A 20,863-nucleotide genomic window follows, 5' to 3' on the forward strand; every position below is an offset into this window, starting at 1 on the left:
ACAGCCTTGCTTGTACCACCAGAGTTAAAACTGGGTCACCATTTCCATGTAAGTGTATATGTGCTCACACACACACACACACACACACACACACACACACACACACTCTTCATTTCAGAGTCTAATTACAACCCAGTTATATATAATATTCTCCCAGATCAATGCTGGCATTGAATCAAAATTTTAGCTCAGAAGAAAAAATGTTTTAAAACAATCATATTCCATCTGCATTGCCTGCCAATAAAAGAACATCTTTTGTTAAATCATTTTGGGTCACAGGTGCCCTGTGCATACCTGGAGAATGAAAAGGAGAAAAGCACTGGATGCTGGTATCCAGGGAAAATGCCACTAGCTTCTTAAGTTACTTTTGCACAGAATTGGTTTCAAATAGAAGGAAGCCTAACTTTGAGTTATAAAGTGTTACTTTCCTATGATTGAGTTCCCCAAAGAACTTCTTAGGGTGTTATTACTGACCTGCGGTGAGCTCACTGTAAGTTCTCCCTGCTATTTACTGCTCTCTGCTCTGTAGAGACGATGAATTCCACTCAAGGGTGGTCTGAAGTCTGAGATGCTGAGGAACATGGACTCATCCTGTACAGCGTGTGGTGCAGAGACAGAGCTTGGGGTGGGGAAGAAGGAAAAAGATGCTGGTTGCCAAATCCCAGAGGTTCTCACTTATATAGGAATGAATGGCAATAGCCCTGAGAAGTGGTTGCGGCAGATACTTGTGGGTACCCTTTCCACATCCCTTGTCTTTGCTTCTTGATGGCACAGTCACCTAACTTTGGCTTTGCCCAAGATCTTTAGCAGCTCAGCTATTCATGGCAGGCCAGAAATGATGGGGAATTAACATTACCTGGGAGCAGCCCCAGAAGACTGACTCATAGGACTGTTGTATACATTCCCCAGTTCACACCATTTTCCAGCAATCCCCAGCAAGTCTAAGCTCCAGTAGCTCACAGCACTAGCTGGTTTGATAAAACATCCTTTATGGGTTGGCTTCCTTTCCCTCTCCCATATCTATATTGCTTTTATTTCCCCCAAAATCTATTTGCCATTGAAATATTATCTCTGGATCTGCTTTTGTAGGTAGACCCCAATCTAAGAGAACAGCAAACTCAATTAAAGCCCCTTATTTTATGTAACTTTGGGGAACTGGTGGAGCTTCCCAACATCATATCCTGAACTGGAGTGTATCCCATGATATTTTCGGGTCCTGCTTTTGTGGAAACAGAACCCACCACAACACAGTAGGTAGTTCCTTACTCCAAGAGGTACATCCTTCTTACTGTCTGGTTTGCTCCCCTAGAAACACGCTGGCTATCCCATCCTACAGAGCAGCCTGCAGGATGAAGGCAAAATTCTCTCTGGGTCTGATCTTTCCAAGGTAGAGCAGAATCGACTTAGCTCCTTTCCCTTGTGACTTTCGAGATTGAGGATAGCCTCTGATTTCTTTCTGTTTTCCGTTTAACATGCATCCTGTTGCTTTGCTTATATTCTTATCCTCAACATCAAAACAGTCCTTCTGGAATGTAGAGCAGATCATGTCACTCATAGTATGCAGAAATGATCATGTCAATCATAGTATGCAGAAGTGATCATGTCAGGTCAATCTTGGCTCCCTAGCCCCTGAGAATAAAGCCATAGGTCCTAACCATGGTCTGTAAGGCCCCGGGATGACTTGATTCCTGCAGACCACTCCAATATAATTTTTTCCTCACTTTCCACTTCACTTCTTGCCTTTCTTTGGACACGACAAAGCCTTTCTGTTGCAGACTTTTTTGCATTAGCTATTCTCTCTGTCTGGAGCACTCTTCCCTATAGATGAGTCTCTTACTTAATTTTCTCAGGTTATGCAAATGCCACCACCTCAGGCAGGCTTTTGCTGGCCATCTCCTTGCCTTAATGGTTTCTCTTTGTAGCTATCAGCACCAATTCATGTCCTATGTACTTGTTTGGCTGGTTTTTGTTGATCTTCCTATGACTATGTAATCTATACCATTACATCACTAACATCATGTGCCTAGCACGAAGGAGGTACTCAATTCATATTTGCCTGGCTGGCTGAATTAATATATATGGTGTTAACTTTAAAGAGCTCTCAAAGTAACCTGTGAAATATTTTTACCAGAATAATCATTTACATGTCAACCATATATTTTTAAATATTGATTATTTTCCCTTATATAGAAGGATTTATTTTTAAAGAAATGACTTTTTACTCTCCAAAGATATATTTTCCCTATTTTCCAAATTGCTTTTTTTTTCATTTTGGTTATTCAGTTCCAAGTTAGGAAAATGTCTAAAACTTGAGATCGACTGATTAATAAATCAACTAACAAAGAACAGAATGTGTACCTCAAACTGGACTACTAGCATCTATGCCCATTCATTCATTCAGCAGCTTGGGATATATTAGTTGGGCATCTAATATATCCTAAGCATTGTTGTGCATATATCAGGGAATACAATGGCCTAATACGCATGATCTCATAAAGTTTATATTCTGCAGAAAAGACATGCAAAAATATAAATATAATAAATAAATTATTTAGTATGTTTGAAGGATACACTAGCATCCTCAGAGGAGGCTTAACTGTGTCAAATACCTGGGCAAAAATTGAACTAATGAATGTGCATGTGACGCTGTGCACATATACGTGGGAGGAGCAACCCGGGCAAAGAGAAAGGCAGGCGGTAGGAACATGCCAAGCTTGTTGTAGAGAGCAAGCTGGAGGCGACTGAACAAGGAGGAAGAGTGGCAAGAGATGAAACCATAGAAGAATCAGGAAAGCAGATCGTGAAGGTCCCCAGAAGCATGAAAAGGACTTTGATTTTCACAAATGCTGATAATTGTTAAAAGGTAATAAAAAATAGCTATTGCCAACCCATTTTATTAACTATTAAGAGTATTTCCTGCTTGTTACATATCAAGCTACTCCATTTTTAAAAAGACCGTTATCACTATTGTCGATAATTATTTTATTACTGTTTCTCAATGAGGTGATTGTTATCCCATTTTTCTTAATTATACAGTAGTGAAATACTTTGTTGATAATAAATACAAAAGAAAAAATAATTTATAAAATTAAAAATAGAGATTTAATAAATTGTCTCTAAATTTTTTATTATAATAGCTTTATTGAAATATAATTCACATACCATTCAATTTATCTATTTAAAGTACATTTTTTAATAGTTTTTGGTATATTTGTAGAGTGGTACAAGATCATCATGATCAGTTTTGGAAGCTTTCATCACTCCAGAAAGAAACACTATACCCCTTAATAGTCAGTCACTCCTCGTTTCTACTCAACATTTCCCCTCAACCTCTAGGCAACCACTAATGCACTTTCTGCACACTTTATGTAAATGGAATATGTGGTCTTTGTGGCTGGTTTCATCACTTACATAATGTTCTCAAATTCATCCATGCGGTAAGCATGAATACTTTATTCCTTTTTATAGCTGAATGATATTCCACTTATGAATATACCACAATCTAGTTATTCACTCATCAGTTGATGGACATTACTTTCCAGTTTTTGGCTATTATAAACAATGCTGCTATGAATAGTTCTGTGAAAGTTCTTATGTGGACATATATTTTCATTTCTCTTGGGTATATAACTAGGAGTAGAATATATTGCCCCTCCTAAAGCCTATGAGGAGAGACTACTAATATTACTAAGATTAAATGAGGGCAATTAACTCTCCATTCTGTGTTGATGAATCAATTAACATAAAACTATGAAACAAATGTAAAAATAACTTAGGAAAAAACAGTCTCAGATTAAAAGAAATCCTCAAAATTGATTCACCTATCAAAGCCAATAGATTAGTTAATAATGCCTTCTGGAACAAGATAGGTTATGTGAAAAACTGCAGAAATGTTGAAAAAAATCATAGATTTAAAAAACCATGTTCTACCATGGAGATAAATCAAATAGAGAGAAAGGGAATGATGAAGACACAGTTATCTTGGCCACAGAAGCATGCTGTTTTGTCAAGTGAGTTCACAGAAGAGCAGACTTCACTTGCAAGGGGGGATCTAGCCAGCAGCATCAACTGATGCTGCCATAGCCACATCACCACAGGCGATGGCCATTTCCTGGAAGGGCCACATACTGGGAGAGAAGTGCCCTAGAGCAACAGATTTATCAAGGCATAAATATCCACCAGGTACCCCTTTGTGACTGAACCTGGAGGAAGCATGGGACAAGGAGGCTTCGGGGACTTACAGTGCAGTTGGTAGACAAAATTACAAGAGGTCTAAGCCCAAGTTGGGAATGGTTTGCAAAGTGCGAAGCAATTTTCGCCTGAGAACCTGATGTCAACTCCCAGCTTGTTCTTAAAAGCCCAATTCACTCTGCCCTAAAACTGTTTCTTTCTCTCCTCAAATCCTCCCAAGGTCCTGGGGTTTCCCACCAGCTGGAGGGCCCTCAGTGTGGGCGGACTGACACTCAGGGGGGTTTGGGAACCAAGGCAGTGAGAGGACCTTGGCCACAAAAGTCTGGCTGTCCTGCTTTTGTGGGCCTGAGTCAGACTCCAACATGCGTGCGGTGAGAGTTCTGTGGTCTGACAGGTCACACCGCCCAGCTCGTGTCTGACTCAGGGTGACGACGGCCCCCTGCTCTGCTCTGTGGACATGAGAGCCCAGCCCCAGCTCAACCAAGTGGAGGCAGAGGCTGTGGTGGCTGCTGGCCTCTGAGCAGGAAGGTTGGGCGGCGGAGGTGGGGGGCTACCTGGGGACTGTGGTGCTGCCCAGTCCCGAGGAGCTGTTTACCCAACAAGACCCAAGGCCCCTTTTCTCTCATCTCTGCCAGCTCTACTCCCTGATGAAGTGTATGTCTAAAAAACCAACAATATCTACAAATAGACAAAGCAGCCTTCTCCCAGTCACTTACTGAAGCACGACTTTTGTACTTCTTAAATCCATACAGGTACTTCAAGTGCCGAAGTTTTCTCTTCAGCATGACCTGTAACACAATTACATGGGTCACAATCTCCCTATAGAAAATTGTTCTCATTTTCTTCCATCAAATTCTCTCCTTTAAAGTAGAACACCTCTCAGACTGCCACATCCCCCTGAAATTGTCTTTGTCACCAAAGATGATGGAGAAGATAAAATAGACTGTCTTTCAGAGATGTTTCTTACTCTTTTTTTTCCTCCATTAACTGGATGTCAGGAAGTTTAAGAGCTTACATAGTATCTATATGATCCTCTTATTTTCTGGATAAGTAAAATCAAGGTCCAAGAGAGTGAAAGTATCTTGAACAAGGTCCCAGAGACAATAGGCAACTGAGCCAGGCTTGGGATTCTAATCTGTCTCCTGCCCCCCAAATCAATCTTCCCTCCATGACACCCCAGCCAGTCAAGAAGTCAGATCAAAGGGAGATGCCTCAGAAAATATTTGCACCAGGTTTCCAAGATCGCCACATTCTTATCGTGTTCTCACTCCACCCCTTTCCAGACCATGAAGTAGCTAAGAATTACGATGACCACATTCTGTATCTAAATCTGATTGCTTTTTCTTAAGTTCGTTTTCACTCGTCAGTATCTTGTTGGAGAAGAAAAATTTTCCTTGCAGGAATATGAATCGTTATGGGCAAACTTCTGAGATCCTAAGGTAGCATAAGTAGATAGGAGATAATGTCATTCTAAACAAGTACAAAATCAACAATATCTTCTAAGTACAACTTGTGGAATCACCCCAGGGTGTGCTTGGATACACCGATCAACTGATTTGCCCTGATTTGTAGAATTTGCTGGCTTCTGTGGTATGTGTACTCCCATGATGGCCATTTCGATTGACCAACGTGGCATCGGTCAACGGGACATGAAGTTGGAAAATACCCTGAGAAGCACACGGCTGTGTAGTATTTCCACTACCCAGATACAATCGATGTAAATAACCTCAAGAGCATGGGTAATAGCAAAATCTAGTAAAATAATCGGTAAGGGATGAGTTTTGAGTATTTACTTTGTTTTTGACATATTTATTTTATTGTGAATTTATAAAGTTAATTTTTTAAATAGCAACTGTATGTAACAACCAGCTAAAAAAAAATCCTGAAAATTTAACAACTAACAGAAGGTATAAGCCGGGTTCAGCACACCCCTGGAAACATCTGCTCCAAACTTTGTTGGCTTAATTAAGTAGCCCACAATGCTGCCCTCATGGGAATATGTAAACATTGACTATAAATAAAGCAAGGACTCTTGACCTCTTTATTTTTATTTTTTTATTTTCACTAGAAGTGTCATTCCCTAAAAATAATGCAACAAACGATAGGCAGAAATAAAATTTGTGGTTGTAAGGACAGTCCATCTCACTCTCCCAGTGTGATAGCAAGAAGTAGATATGATCTCTCTTGTGAGTAAGTCTTACCGGTTAGTGAAAGCATATGGCACTACGCTAAAAGCTTTACACACATTATTGCATTTAGTGCTCAGAAAAACTTGTTCCCATTTTACAGAAGAGGAGTTTGAGGCTTAGCAAGTTCAATGAATCTACCCAAGACTGTAGCTGTTAAAAGGCAGACTGATTGATTCTCAGGCCTGGAGACTGATAAGCCCAGGACTGATTGATTCTCAGGCCTGGTTTCAATTAAAACTCAAGAATGATTAAAGAGGCAGAATGTGAGTAAGAGCCTAAACATCTCTTGTAAGGACTGAAGAGAAAAGCATTGTGGAGATCACTGTTCATGAGAGTTGGACCTAAAGTCACTTTGTAGTCAAATCTGTCGTTAAAGTAGAATAACCCTAGGAAGCTGTAATTTAAAGGGGCATGAGAGAGTGTATCAGTTATCTATTGCCACAGTAGCGCTGTGTAACAAACAATCACAAAAACCTCAGTAGGATGCAACCATAACTATCTATGTTCACACATGTTGAATTATGTTGTACTCCAGTGATCTTGCCTGGGATGGCCCCCATGTGTGGGGTTCAGCTGGCTGAATCTGTGATGACTATGGCTGGAGTAATAAGAGCAGCTTGGCTCTGCTTTAGGTCTTTCTCATCCTCTGGCAGGCTAACCAGGCCATGTTCTCATGGTTCTCTAAGCTTGGAACTGACATTCTATTAATATCATTTGTGCTTCATTCTATTTGGTCAAAGCAAATTGCAAAGGCAGCCTATATTCAAGGGGTGGTAAAATAGAACTCCTCTCCTTAGTGAAAGGAACTTCAAAGTCACATGGCAAATGACATAGATCTAGGGAGAGGTAAAGAATTGGCCCTCTTAATGCAATGAATCAATCAAGAGGTGAGCCATGTGGTCAGTGGAGAATGTGGAGCGATCACCTTGCGGTACCTGTACACAGTCGACCCCTCCATACACTCTACTTCCTTATACTCATTTCTGAACAGGCTATGACTGGTCTTGGGCCAGACACATGATACCTTGGAAGGGGCCATTAACTTTGAGTCCTGGCCCAAATCAACCCCTCACTAACTGAACGTGTAAGTCACTTACCCTGTGCTGATGCTCTGAACTCTACCAATCTGTAACATGCATCACGAGGTCTTTGCTGCTCACAGCATGTGTTTATTCCCCACTACAAACTCTAAATGGTGAATGCATGGAAGGGGGTGTGAGTAGGATAACATGTCTGGATTCTTCATTTTGGACAGTGAAGAAATCTTTTTTTCCTTCTTTCCCATGTTATTCGTATATTTTCCCTTTTGCCCCTCCAGATTTGCTCTCCCCATTTTTTATCCCACTCTCTGCCCATAAAAGCTGATATTTATGGACTACATCAAAAGGCTTCAATGTCCATTGGCTTCCAGCTGGGATTACTAAAGGGAAGGACCCAGGAGACCTAAGGGGAGGAGGAGAATGAGGTCAGGGTATTTATGCCCCTGGTTCTTTCCCCATGAGGTCACCTTGGCTTTCTGAGTTTTCGAGATGACCTAAATGACTCAGTATGCCTCTGCTTCCGGGTCCTGGTAGTATTCATCTCCTTCATTGTTTGGGGCCTATAGATGACCATGGCACCAAGTTTCTTATTGTTCCCTCAACACTCTACCTACATTGTAACTAATCTCTTTTCAATAAACCTTCTTCTGTTTATCCTAATTTGATAGTGCCTTCTGTTTCCTATAGAAATTCTGCCTGATACACTCACTTGTAGAAACCCAACCCCTACCCACAAGAAATGATCTATCCTATCATTGCATCCTTCTCAAACTATAGAATATCCATGAGATATTGTTTCTATCATGTCCAAAAATGGTTTCCCTTAGTCCAGATATGTATGATATATAAACACATTTTCTGCTCTTTCTCATTATGTGATGATGGCAGAGGAATATGATTAACTACAAAAGCAGGAATAACAGAAGTCACACAGTAGCCATTTGTCAACTCTGGGAAGGCTTTTGAGAGCCTAAGAATGTAGAATGTTACTTGATCAGACCCTGTTCTCTGGGAGGAGACTCCTCACCCACTGTTCTCCAATGTCCGCAGATCCCTTTCTAGGATACTTATTTTTGTTGTTGTTGTTCATTATATTCCTGGTCACATTTAATGGACACCAGGGAATATGCTCTCCTTTGAGACTGCACAACTCTTTCTCAGCCTGCTTCCTGACCATGCCTTGTTGGGGAAACAAGAATTGTATTAAACCTCAATAGTCACAGAAGTTTTTAGACAGAATTTATGGCTTCTGTGACAGTAAAATTTTCTCAAAAGCTCAGTAGGTTTCCAATTCACTTCCAGTCAGTTCCATATATCAATAAGAACAGATAGTTCTTTTATATGTAATCTAAAATGCTAATTTCCTCACCTTCTCATCACATTACAATTTAATGGATGCTACTTACAGGCTATTGGTTCTAGTGAGAAGGTCACATTAAAAAATCTGTTTGCTCATTGGTGAAATTGGCATTAAAAGCCCTTTTAATTCTCAAACTCTGTGGTTTGAGGGTCTCAAAGCGAGCTTTTCCCACAGCACAAGACCCCACATTTCTGCACTATTTTTATTCCATGTCAGTTCTTTTATGAAACTGTCAATTCTCTCTGAAATTATCCTTCTCAAATTTTTGACCTGTTGTCAAATCCAGCCAAGAGAAAAGCAACAGCAAGGCTAAGGTTCTATTTTCAACCTCTTCTCTGAGAGTTTCTGGCTCAGAACCCACAACATCTGGTTACCAAGTAAATGTTGTCAGGTGACAATGTTACCAAATATTTTGTTCCTGAAAAACATGGATTGCCATATTTTTAGCCTCTGATGTAAGATTCATCACTGCCTACTACTAGTCACTAAGCCAAAGCTGCATACTTTAGGGTTTTGATGTGTAACACCCCACTTCTGGTAATAATTCTGTCATTAGTCAGGGTAATGCTAGCCTATGTTTGGATGACAAGTTAGCCCTGCAAATACAGTTGGTCAACATAAAAAATTTTTATTCATGACTCATGCTACGTATCCAACGAATGTGTTCTCCACGTAATACTCCATGGTGGCATAGCAGGGGAAGGGAATACATGGAGAAAACACACCAGCTCTCAGGACTTGACTAGAAGTGATACTCATGGATTTCATTCATTTATCACTGGAAAAAATAAATGTGTATGTGCTGGAAAAGGTAAGGCAGTATATGAAAATTCCATGAGCAGCTCCTTTCCATCATCACATTTGTATGAGACACATCTACATCTTTCAGAAGGTAAATGGTACAGTTTAGACCCTTCCACAGCATATCACCTATATTTTGTTTGTCTGTTTCAGTAAAAATTGCTTACACAATATTAATTAGATGATATTGAAAAACTTTTCACAAAAATATTACTGATAATAAAGAGACCAAAGAACTATAGCAAATGTCTCTGTGCAGTGGTGTCTGATTTTCAGGTAGTAGTTAACTAATAATTGGGGCTTGTTCTTGATTCTTTACCAAGGTTTACAGAGCCTGTGTTGACATTTCCCACATCATCTCCCACACCACTTTTCAGGGATGCTGTTCAAACTAACAACCAGTTCTGCATCGGGACCAGCCAGTTGGAACAGATGAGGTTGCTAGCTGTATGTAATTGCTATGTTTACACCAATGTGCAATATGTACTAGTCCATCATACTTACTGTCTCCGCCAAGCACCATCAGCATTTCACAGAATGGATGCTAGCTGTATGTAATTGCTATGTTTATACCAATGTGCAATATGTACTAGTCCATCATACTTACTGTCTCCGCCAAGCACCATCAGCATTTCACAGAATGGATGCTAGCTGTATGTAATTGCTATGTTTATACCAATGTGCAATATGTACTAGTCCATCATACTTACTGTCTCCACCAAGCACCATCAGCATTTCACAACATGCCGAACTTTAATTTTCCAAACTTTTAACATGCCAAACTCTCCCTGCCTTTACACAAGCTGTGCCCTAGCCTGGAATGCTATTCTTCATCTGGAGAAATCTCTCTTCAAGTCTAAGTTCTAATATGACTTCTTTGGAAAGAAGTCACAAATGCTTCTTCCCCATTCTTAGGTTTTCCCTCCTTTGGCTTCCAGAGTGCTGCATCCACTTCGTTTTGATGTAACTCATTATGCTGTGCTACCACCATTAATAATATTATTATTAGGCCTTGAATTCCTCTAAAAATAATAACAAAAATATTGATAGTTTGTGTCTATTGAGTATGCACTATATACCAGGCACTATTCTAAGTGCTTGACATGTATTAACACAGTTAGTCCTGGATAATCTATTATCATCTCCATTTTGCAGAGGAGGAAGCTAAGCTGTAATGAGGCACATTTACTTGTTTGAGGTTAATTTTGTCAAATCCACCTAGCACAGACTTGCACACTCAAGGCTGCTGAATAAATAGAAGGATTTATAGAAGGAGGGAAGCACTATCTTTTTTATATTTTATCTGTCTTCTTTCTCATTTGTTGTACAAAACCTCCTCTCTCCTTCTTCTCATGAGACTACTCTTAACAACTATGACCCACCCACATCTTCCCACCTCAAAAACCCTTGCTACATGTTACCTTTCTATTATTGTATTTACATTTTCATTATTCTTTATTTCAATCTTGTTGTATGACTTTTCCAACGAAACTGTTAGTACAAAAGTACAAGAAAACCTCTATATATTCTGAATATTGCCTATCACAGTGTTCCCCAGAAACCAGGGGTTCCAAAGAGCTCCAATTAATTGAGTAATTAGTGAGGAGTAACTGGACTTTCTACTGTTTTTGTTTGGGGTAACATCTGATATTAAATATCTGATCCCTGTGCAGAACAATTGTGTACACAGTGTTTAGTCACAGTGGAATTTCACAGTGGGAAAATATGGTAATGAGTTTTGCAATCCTTTTCCATCTCCCTCAAAGTAATGTTGGGGTGGGTCTCTGGGCCTCACACAAAGAGGCAGCAGATACACCCCCATAACGCAAATAACTGCTTGCTGTGTGGTAGGAAGAAATTCCAGAAAACTTGATAATCATTTGACTCTCAGAAGGGAATGCTGAGTGTGGATATATAAGTTAAGCTCAGGTTCCATGTGTGAAAAAAAACAACCTGGCTGAATGCATATCCACACCAGGCTATATACGTAAAGTAAGTTACTGGCATCTCAATCATCCTCCAAGACACTTACAAAGTTCTGTCACCTTTTTCATTTTAAGTGGAACAGATTTTTATTCATGTTGTGTGTGTTTTTTGTTATTATTTTTTGTTATTTCTATTTTAATTTATAAAATCGATGAGGTTTGAAATGAGAATATTTCTTGCATTATTCTGAGTGTAGTTTTGGGAATATTCTATTAATAATTATTTTGTTCCACAGCTCTTTGATGCCGGCTAAATGATGAACTATAAATTGGCTATCTAAATAATATAGACACCATTTTTCTTTAAATTTTGGAAATCTATTTTGTGGCTTTGCCTAAAAGTCTTATGGTCCATTTAACTGGATACCTAACATGTGCCCCTTCATTTTATTTGATGAGGTAGGACTTTTGATGCATGCTCAATGTGAGGAAAGTTGTATTTTAAATATTTATTAATATGCTATAATGAACATTCAGAGATTCACAGCTCTGTTTTATCTCATTTTAGTTTCAAACGTTGGAAACTCTACAGCAAGAATGCATCTATTACAGAATTTTTATGGCTACTAAATTTTGTTTCACAGTATGATGAAGAATATTATCCCTCTTGCACGAGAAGACATTTGCTTGGGATGGAACTATTTCATACCAGCATTAGTAGTAACTCTTGTCCTACTTGGACAAAATGTACAGGCTCCTGATTAGACTCCTCATGTCTGAGCATTTTGCTTTTGAGTTTTAATGTTGCTTTACTTTAGACAAATCTGAAGCCACTTCAGTTGGAAAGACATTCCATGTTTCAATAAAAAAAAATCTTCGTCAAATCTAACGACTACGAATACAATTTTAGGAAGGAGGATTTTAAATACAGGTAGGTTGGAATATAATTGAACTTGTGGATTTAAACCTTTTTTTAAAAGGAGTATATGGTGGTCATGACCTTATTTTTTTAATTTTAAAATATTAAAGGGTACAAATGTTTTGTTACATGGGTACACTGTATAATACTGGAGGCAGGGCTTTTAGTGTGCCCACCACCAGGACAGTGTTGACTGTACCTGATATCTAAGTTTTTAGCCCTCACCCCCTACCATGCTCCCTCCTCGTTAGTTTCCAATGTCTTTTTGTACCTATAGGTACTCATTGTTTAGCTCCCACTTATAAGTGAGAACATGTGTGTGTTTTTCCATTCCGGTGATACTTTACTTAGGATAATGGTCTCTAGTTCCATCCAAGTTGCTACAAATGACATTATTTCATTCCTATTTGTGGCTAAGTAATACTCCATGGTGTGTGTATAGAGTTGTTATTTTTGCTTAAAATTAATGTGACTGGGCCCTTTTTTGCATCCAAATGATGTTTAGGATTATTTTTCTAGATCTATAAAATAAGGTGTTGGTATTTTGACAGGAATGCATTGAATCTGTAAATTGCTTTGGCCAGAAAGGACATTTTAACGATGTTGATTCTACCAATCCATAAGCATGGGATGTTTTTCCATTTGTTTGTGCTACCTACAATTTCTTTCATCAGTGTTTTGTAGTTCTTCTTGTAGAGATCTTTCACCTCCTTGGTTAAGTATATTCCTAGGTATTTTATTTTCCTTGTGGCTATTGTAAATGTTACTCCTTGATTTTCACTCTCAGCTTAACTGTTATTGGTATATGGAAATGCTACTGATTTGTGTACATTGACTGTAACCTGAGACTTTGCTTAATTTATTTATCAATTCTAGATACAGGATCATATCCTCAGCAAACAGGGATAGTTTGACCTGCTCTTTCCTAATTTGGATGTTCTTTATTTCTTTCTCTTGCCCGATTGCTCTGGCTAGGACTTCCAGTACTGTGTTGAATAGAAGTGATAGCAGTGGGCATGCTTGTCTTGTTCCAGTTCTTAAAAGGAATGCTTTCAACTTTTCCACATTCAGTATGATATTGACTGTGGGTTTGTCTTACATGGCTTTTATAATTTTGAACTATTTTACTTCTATTCCTAGGTTGTTGAGGGTTTTTATCATGAAAGCGTGCTGAATTGTACTGAATGCTTTTTCTGCATCTATTGAGATGATCATATAGTCTTTGTTTTTGCTTCTGTTTAAGTGGTGAATCACATTTATTATTTTGCATATGTTGAACCATCCTGTATCCCTGGGATGAAACCCACTTGGTCATGGTGAATTATCATTTTGATTTGCTATTTAATTTGGTTTGCTAGTATCTTGTGAAGGATTTTTGCTTCAATGTTCATAATGAATATTAGTCTGCCATTTTATTTGTTTGTTGTATCCCTTTGGTATCAAGGCAATACTGGCTTCTCCCTACTAGAATGAGTTAGGGAGGATTCCTTCCTTCTCTGAGTTATGGAACAATTTCTGTAGGACAGATACCAGTTCTTCTTTGTAGGCCTGGTAGAACTCAGCTGTGAATCTGTTTAGTCTGGGGCTTTTTGTTGTTGGTGGTGGTGGTAGATTTTATATTATCACCTCAATCTTCACTGTTTGTTATTGATCATTTCAGGATTTCTACTTCTTCCTGATTCAGGCTTGGGAGGGTGTGGGTTCCAGGAATTTAACCATTTCCTCTACCTTTTCTAGTTTGTATGAGTAGAAGTTTTAGTAGTATTCATGCATAATAGTTTGGATTTCTGTGGTACCAATTGCAATGTTTCCTTTTTCATTTCTGATTGAGGTTATTTGAGTTCTTTCTTTTCTATTTCTGGATTATCAGGCTAGTAAGTGATCTCTCAATTTTATTTATATTTTCAAAGAACCAACTTTTTGTTTGGTTTATTTTTGTTTGTTTGGTTGGTTTGTTTATTTGTTTCCATTTCATTTAGTTCTGTTCTAAACTTTGTTGCTTGTTTTCTTCTGGTGGCTTGGGTTTCATTTGTTCTTCTTTTTCTAGTTCCTTGAGATGTGACATCATAATTTCATAATTTGTGATCTTTCTGCCTTTTTGATATAATCATTTAAAGCTGTGAATTTTACCTTTAGCACTTCCTGCACTCTATCCCATAGATTTTGAAAGCTTATTTCCTCTTTGTCATTTAGTTTGAAGAATCTTTTGATTTCCATCTTAATTTCATTATTGACCCAAGAATGGATCATTAAGCAGGAGGTTGTTTAATTTCCATGACTTTGTGTGGATTTGAGAGTTTTGCTTGGAATTGATTTCTAGTTTCATTCCACCGTGGTATGAGAAGATACATGGCATGGCTTCAATTTTTCTGAATTTGCTTAGACTTGTTTTGTGGCCTTTGGAAAATACCTCATTTGCTGATGAGAAGAATGTATATTCTGTAGTTTTTGATAGAGGGTTCTATAAATGTCTGTTAGGTCTATTTGTTCTAGAGTCTTATTTAAGAACAATATTTCTTGATCAATTTTCTGCTTTCATGATCTGTCCAGTTTTGTCAGTCAGTGGGATGTTGAAGTCCCTGGTGATTATGATGTTACTGTTTATTTCCTTGCTTAGATGTAGTAGAACTTCTTTTATGAACCTGAGAGCCCCTGTGTTAGGTGCATATATATTTAGGATTATTATGTCTTCTTGCTGCATTGCCCCCTTTATCATTATGTAATGACCATCTTTATCTTTTAAAAAATGTTGATTTAAAGTCAATTTTATCTGATATTAGAATGACTATGCCTGCTCACTTTTGGTTTTAATTTTTGTGGAATATTTCTTCCATCCCTTTACCTTAAGTCTGTGCAAGTCTTTGTAAGTTAGATGGGTTTCCTGGAGACAGCATATATTTGGGCTATGATTTTTCACCCATTCAGCCATTTAATGTCTTTTATTCATTAAGCATAAAAGAAGCATTAAGACCATTCATGCTCAGTATTAGCACTGATATGTGAGATATTGTTCTGTTCAGTGTGTTGAATAATATCTTGCTGTATTGTTTTTCCTATTTTCCCGTGCTATTGTTTTATAAGAATTGTGAGCTTTAACTTTCAGGTGTTTTTGCATGGTGTGTATCTATTGTGCCATTCCATGTCTAGTGCACTTTTGAGCGTTTCCTAGGGCAGGTTTACTAGTGAAAAATCCCCTTAGTGTTTCCTTGTCTAGAAAAGTCTTTGTTTTTTTATCATTTATGAAACAAAATTCTTGGCTGGCAATTTTTCTGTTTAAGAAGACTTTTAATGGGACCCAAATTCCTTCTGGCTTATCCCTTCTCCATTGAGAAGTCTACTGTTAGCCTGATGGGTTTTCCTTTGTAGGATAGTTTTGGCTTTCATCTTGCTGCTTGTAGAATTTTGTACTTCATTTTTACTTTGGCCAAGCTGATGATTATGTGTCTTGGAGATGTCCTGTTTGCTATGAATTTTCCCAGAGTTTGATGATCACCGTATACCTGGATATCTGAGTCTCTGGTAATACCAAGGAAGTTTTTCTGAATAATTTATTTGAGTAGATTTTCAATGCTTTTTTATTTTTCTTCTTCTCCCTAAAGGATAACTATTATTCATATATTGACTTGCTCTACATAATTCCATATTTCTCTGAGTGATTGTTCATTCAGATTTTTTTTTCTACATCTTGGACTGAGGAGGTTAGTTTGAAAGCCTTGTCTTCAAGCTCTGAGATTCTTTTTTCTGCTTGGCCTAGACTGCTATTAAAGCTTTCTGCTGTATTTTAAAATTACCTAAATGATTCTTTCATTTCTTTAAGTTCTGCTATATCCTTTCTTATATTGTCTATCTCTGTAGTGACTTTTTCATTCATATCCTGAAATATTTTTTTTTATTTTCATTGTTTTGGCTTTCAATTTTCTCTTCAATTCCACGCATCTTATGTGCTTTCTATATTCTGAATTCCATTTCTGACATTGACAATTTCCTTTTGGTTTGGGTCTGTTGCTGTAGTCTATTGTGATCCTTTGATGGTGTCTAACTAGCTTCTTTTTTCAAGTTGCCAGAGTTCTTTTGCTGGCTTCTTTTCATCTGAAACCTCTTCTCTCAGGTCAAGGTAGATAGGTTTGCAGTACACATGCTTTCCTTTGCTGGTAACTCTCCTATTTAGTGAGAATAAAGAGAGATTCCTAGATGGCACATTTGCGTCCTATTCTGTAAGATTGTTCTAGTAGGAGAGGGACAGATGCACAGAGATCCTGTGATGTAGTTGTTCTGTGTTGTTCTGTTCTTCCGTGGTTATCATAGTCCAAATCAGTGCTGGAGGATCTTCATGTGGTGTGGTGGATTGGTTCCCAGGTCATTGTTGGAAGTTTGAGGGTGGTGCTGGGTGAGTCCCTCTCTGCAGAGGTAGGGGGATTGCTCTGCCCAGTCTCCATGCAGCAGTGGCAGCACCTGCTAAGTGATGCTATGTAGGCAATAGTCTCAAGTGTCAGGGCTGCATGTATTCACTCCACTTAGGTCTAGGTGTAATGGTAGCACATGGCAGTGAGTGGCTCATGGCTAGCGAGTCTACGGTGGAGCAATGGACCACCGTCATGGCATTGGGTGGGTCTGTGGGATGGGAGTATGGTCCACTGGGCAGTGCACAGTGCCACAGGGGCATTGATCTCTGTGTGGCATGCAGGGCTTGGTTTCATGGCCCACCAAATGGGCATGAGTCCACAAAGGCATGGCCCACCACATGGCAGGTTCTGCTGGGTGAGGGAGGGGGCCAGGAGACTTGTCCTGCCAGTGGGCATGTGGGGCCCACAGGGTCTGGGCTGCCAGACAGCTGGGGCTCTCTCCCCATGCATGTCCTGCTGCAGCTTTTACCATGGGACCTCTCAGGTGGTGTCAGTGCCTGCTCCTTTTGAATTCCCTGGTGGGTGGGGTGCTCAGCTCCCAGTCTCTGGACATGTGAGAGCATCTGTTCTCCCTGTTCTCCCCCTAGCCTGGCAGGTGTAATGTGAAGGTGGTTGCAACAAAGCCTATCCCTGTGTAGACCAGGTGCTTTGGACCCAAGAGCTCAGAATGCTATCAGTTGCACTGACCTGGGAACGGAAGCCAGTGTGTCCCTGCTGACCGTACTAACTGGGGCAATGTTACTCAACAGTCTCTAAGCAGTTCCCTGATTAGTACAGAGGCCTGTGGTGTGTATGTAGGGGGAGAGTTGGAGCTTGCAGCTCTGATTGTTGTATCTGCATGGGGAACATGGGGCCCTGGGCTTCTCTCCTTTGTGCCTTACCCACATTTAAGGGTCTCCTATAGGTACCTTCCCATCTTGGTGAGTGCATCTCCCACCTCTGTTTCCTTCATTCCAAGTGTCTCCTGACACTTCTTTGATGATTTACAATGCTCTCTCCAAGAGGCATTTACTTATGACTTTCAATCTTCTCCTTCAGAGCGCCGAGCACAGACTGCTTCTAGTCTGCCTCACAATACCACATGAGTTTTTTGGAGCATTTTTTTTTTCTGATGCCTTTCCCCTTTCTGAAGTTTATGGTCAACCATTTACTATTAACATACTGTTCTTTTAATATATATATATATGTGTGTGTGTGTGTGTGTGTGTATATATATATAGTGCTAATCATCTGTTTGAAAATATATAAGTATATATTTTCCTTGACATTTAGAAATTCTGGACAAAAATAACTCCTAAAATTATTGCATAAGGTGCCGTGGTGTCATGGACTCAAGTTTTCTGTTTTGTTGTTCTGTTGCATATAGATGGCAATTGCAAGGTACCTTGTGGTTAAATATGGCTACAGAAACTATGGGAGTTCCCACGTCTCCTATTGCATTCAGCTAGCATGTAAGAATGATATGGAAAATGTCAGGTGCCAGGACGCTGCCGCTTGCCGCCTCCCCATCCTCATCTCCACGGCCAGCGCTGGGTGTAGTCAGTTGGAGGGGACACTGCTGGGGCTAGGCCCTGCGGCAGAGAGCCTCCTGGGGCCCCTCGTGCCTCTGGGGCCCCGGCGTGCGGGAATGTCCCCAGGCCACAATGAGAGTGATGCTATTATGCTGAACTGTGAGGATTATTATCCATTTTCCATATGTTACATCCTCGATCTGTGTTTCTAATAATGTTTCCAATGCAAATCTCCCTTTCTTTCCACCACAAAAATTAGCACTTAAATGCCACTACATATGTCCGCTCGAATGCCTATAGCAGCAGCATATCTAGATCCAGGCAGACCCCAGTTATTGACTTGCAGAGAATATGTACAAAAGTTTTATTAATCACTTCTCCATCACAGTAGGACAGATGGTTTTTACCACCATTCTCCCAGTGGCTCTTGAATCAGTGCTGGGGGCGGGTCCCTGGGCTTTCTCCAGAGGGGAGGCAAATACATTTTCACAATGGAAACTGCTCAGCTGGTCTCCTCCCAAGCTACCAGGAAGACTCAGACTACTTGAGGTATGAGAATCTATCACAGGAATGAATTCCAGGAAATTTCACAAGCATCTTCATTAAGCTTCTACCCTTGTAGAAACTCTTCTTTGATTACCAGGCACTGTGCTAAATGGCTAAAAAATATTATTGTAAATCATTATAAATATCTTAGAAGAGAGAAACATTGTCATCTTCTTTTTACAGATGAAGATGTGATGATTCAGAGAGCAAATTTCCTAAATTTACATGGACAGTAAGGAATGGAGCCAAGATTTAAAAGCATGGACTCTTTATTCTGTTTGGCCCTATCCTACACATATCTTAAGGATTCTTACATACAGAAAACTAAACCAGTTATATAACGCAGTACTTTTCTCTAATAACACTTCTCAATTTTCTTTTGCATACAAACCTATCATTACATGTGAAATTATTATTGTTCACCTTCTTTCATGGGACCTGCTAGCCATTTATTACCAGTTATGTAAATAGTACTTCTTAGACCCATAATATATACTATATGGTACATAAATACATTTGTATTAAAAAAAAAAAAAGAAGAGTTTTTGGAGTTCCACAACATCATGAAATAGGGAAGTTGGATGGAATTTCAGCTATTATCTGGCAAGCTCTTTGCCTATCAGCTTGATAGTTTGCCTGGTCATCTCACTGACTTCTAGTAGATCCAAGGTCTTATCCATCCCACTTAACAGACTGTAGAGGAAAGTAGGAAAGTCCAAGAATCTAGGATTTCAGGGTGCACCTAAAAGATTAGCTAGCCAGGACACCAGGCAGAATGCAGAAGAAATAAGGATTATCACCTTCTTTATCAGGATACTGGGGAGAATGAAGCCTGGATCCAAGAATCAGGATCAGGAATGGGAGAGGGGAGGCAGAGGTATGAGAATTATGGATTATCCTTATGAGTGACCCTAGAAAAAGAAGTGATCACTTTATAAGCCAAGGCATCTCAAATGAAATGAGTTGAGAGGCCTTGCTTACAGAAACTGAGATCCAGCAGAACACACCAGCAAGCAGATTTTGCTGTGAACTCATTCAGCTAGCTCATGTTCCTTCCCAGACCTCAGTGTATGACAGGGTTAGTGAACAGACTTACTGTGTGACTTTGGACACATTATTATTTCACCCTCTGGGCTTCTTCCTTTATTTTGAAAATGAAGTGATCAGCCAGACCCATCTATCTATAAGATCCTTTCCAAACATATTATGCTATCAGCCCATTGTTTCGTCACCAAAAGTTTTTTTCCTCATGTGTCACATTGAGAAATGCCTTCCAGGATGGGAAACCATTCATTCTACCCTGGAGAAACCCTCTTTGGAAAATCACTCATTCTGACTAAACTATGTCCTCTCTGTGCTCCATTAAAAAATGTAAGCACCATGAAGAGAGGTTGATTAATGGGTACAAATACATACACAGTTATATAGAAGGAATAAGTTATAATGTTCAATATCAGAGCAGAGTGACTATAGTTACCAACATGTATTGTATAATTCAAACTAACTAGAGGAGAGGTCTTCAAATGTTCGCAGCACATAGAAATGATAAATGCACCAGGTGATGGATACCCTAAATACCCTGACTTGATCATTAAATGCACATGATTTATGCATGTATCAAAATATCACATGTACCCCCAAAATACATGAAAATAGTATGTATCAAAAATTTTTTTAATTTAAAAATCTAAACACCATTAGCTGAAATTAAAGTTGTTTGAACACACACCTTCAGCATACCGAATTTCTGAAGGAAACTGTTAGTAAATTTCTATAACTTTCCTACACATCCTCCACACCTGGACGATGTACTCAATGACAGCTCCAGCTGCTGACAGCGGCCGAATGTTTCCGACAGAAGGTGGCTGGGCTCTGCCACTGCGAGAGGATCTGAGAATCCAGCAGGCAGAGGGTCCAAATGCTCCTGGGACAATATTTTACAGCTTTTCTCAGTGGCTCGCACAGTGAAAGGAAACCT

The sequence above is a fragment of the Microcebus murinus genome, chromosome 16 (genome assembly GCF_040939455.1).
Source record: "Microcebus murinus isolate Inina chromosome 16, M.murinus_Inina_mat1.0, whole genome shotgun sequence".
NCBI classification, from domain to species: domain Eukaryota; kingdom Metazoa; phylum Chordata; class Mammalia; order Primates; family Cheirogaleidae; genus Microcebus; species Microcebus murinus.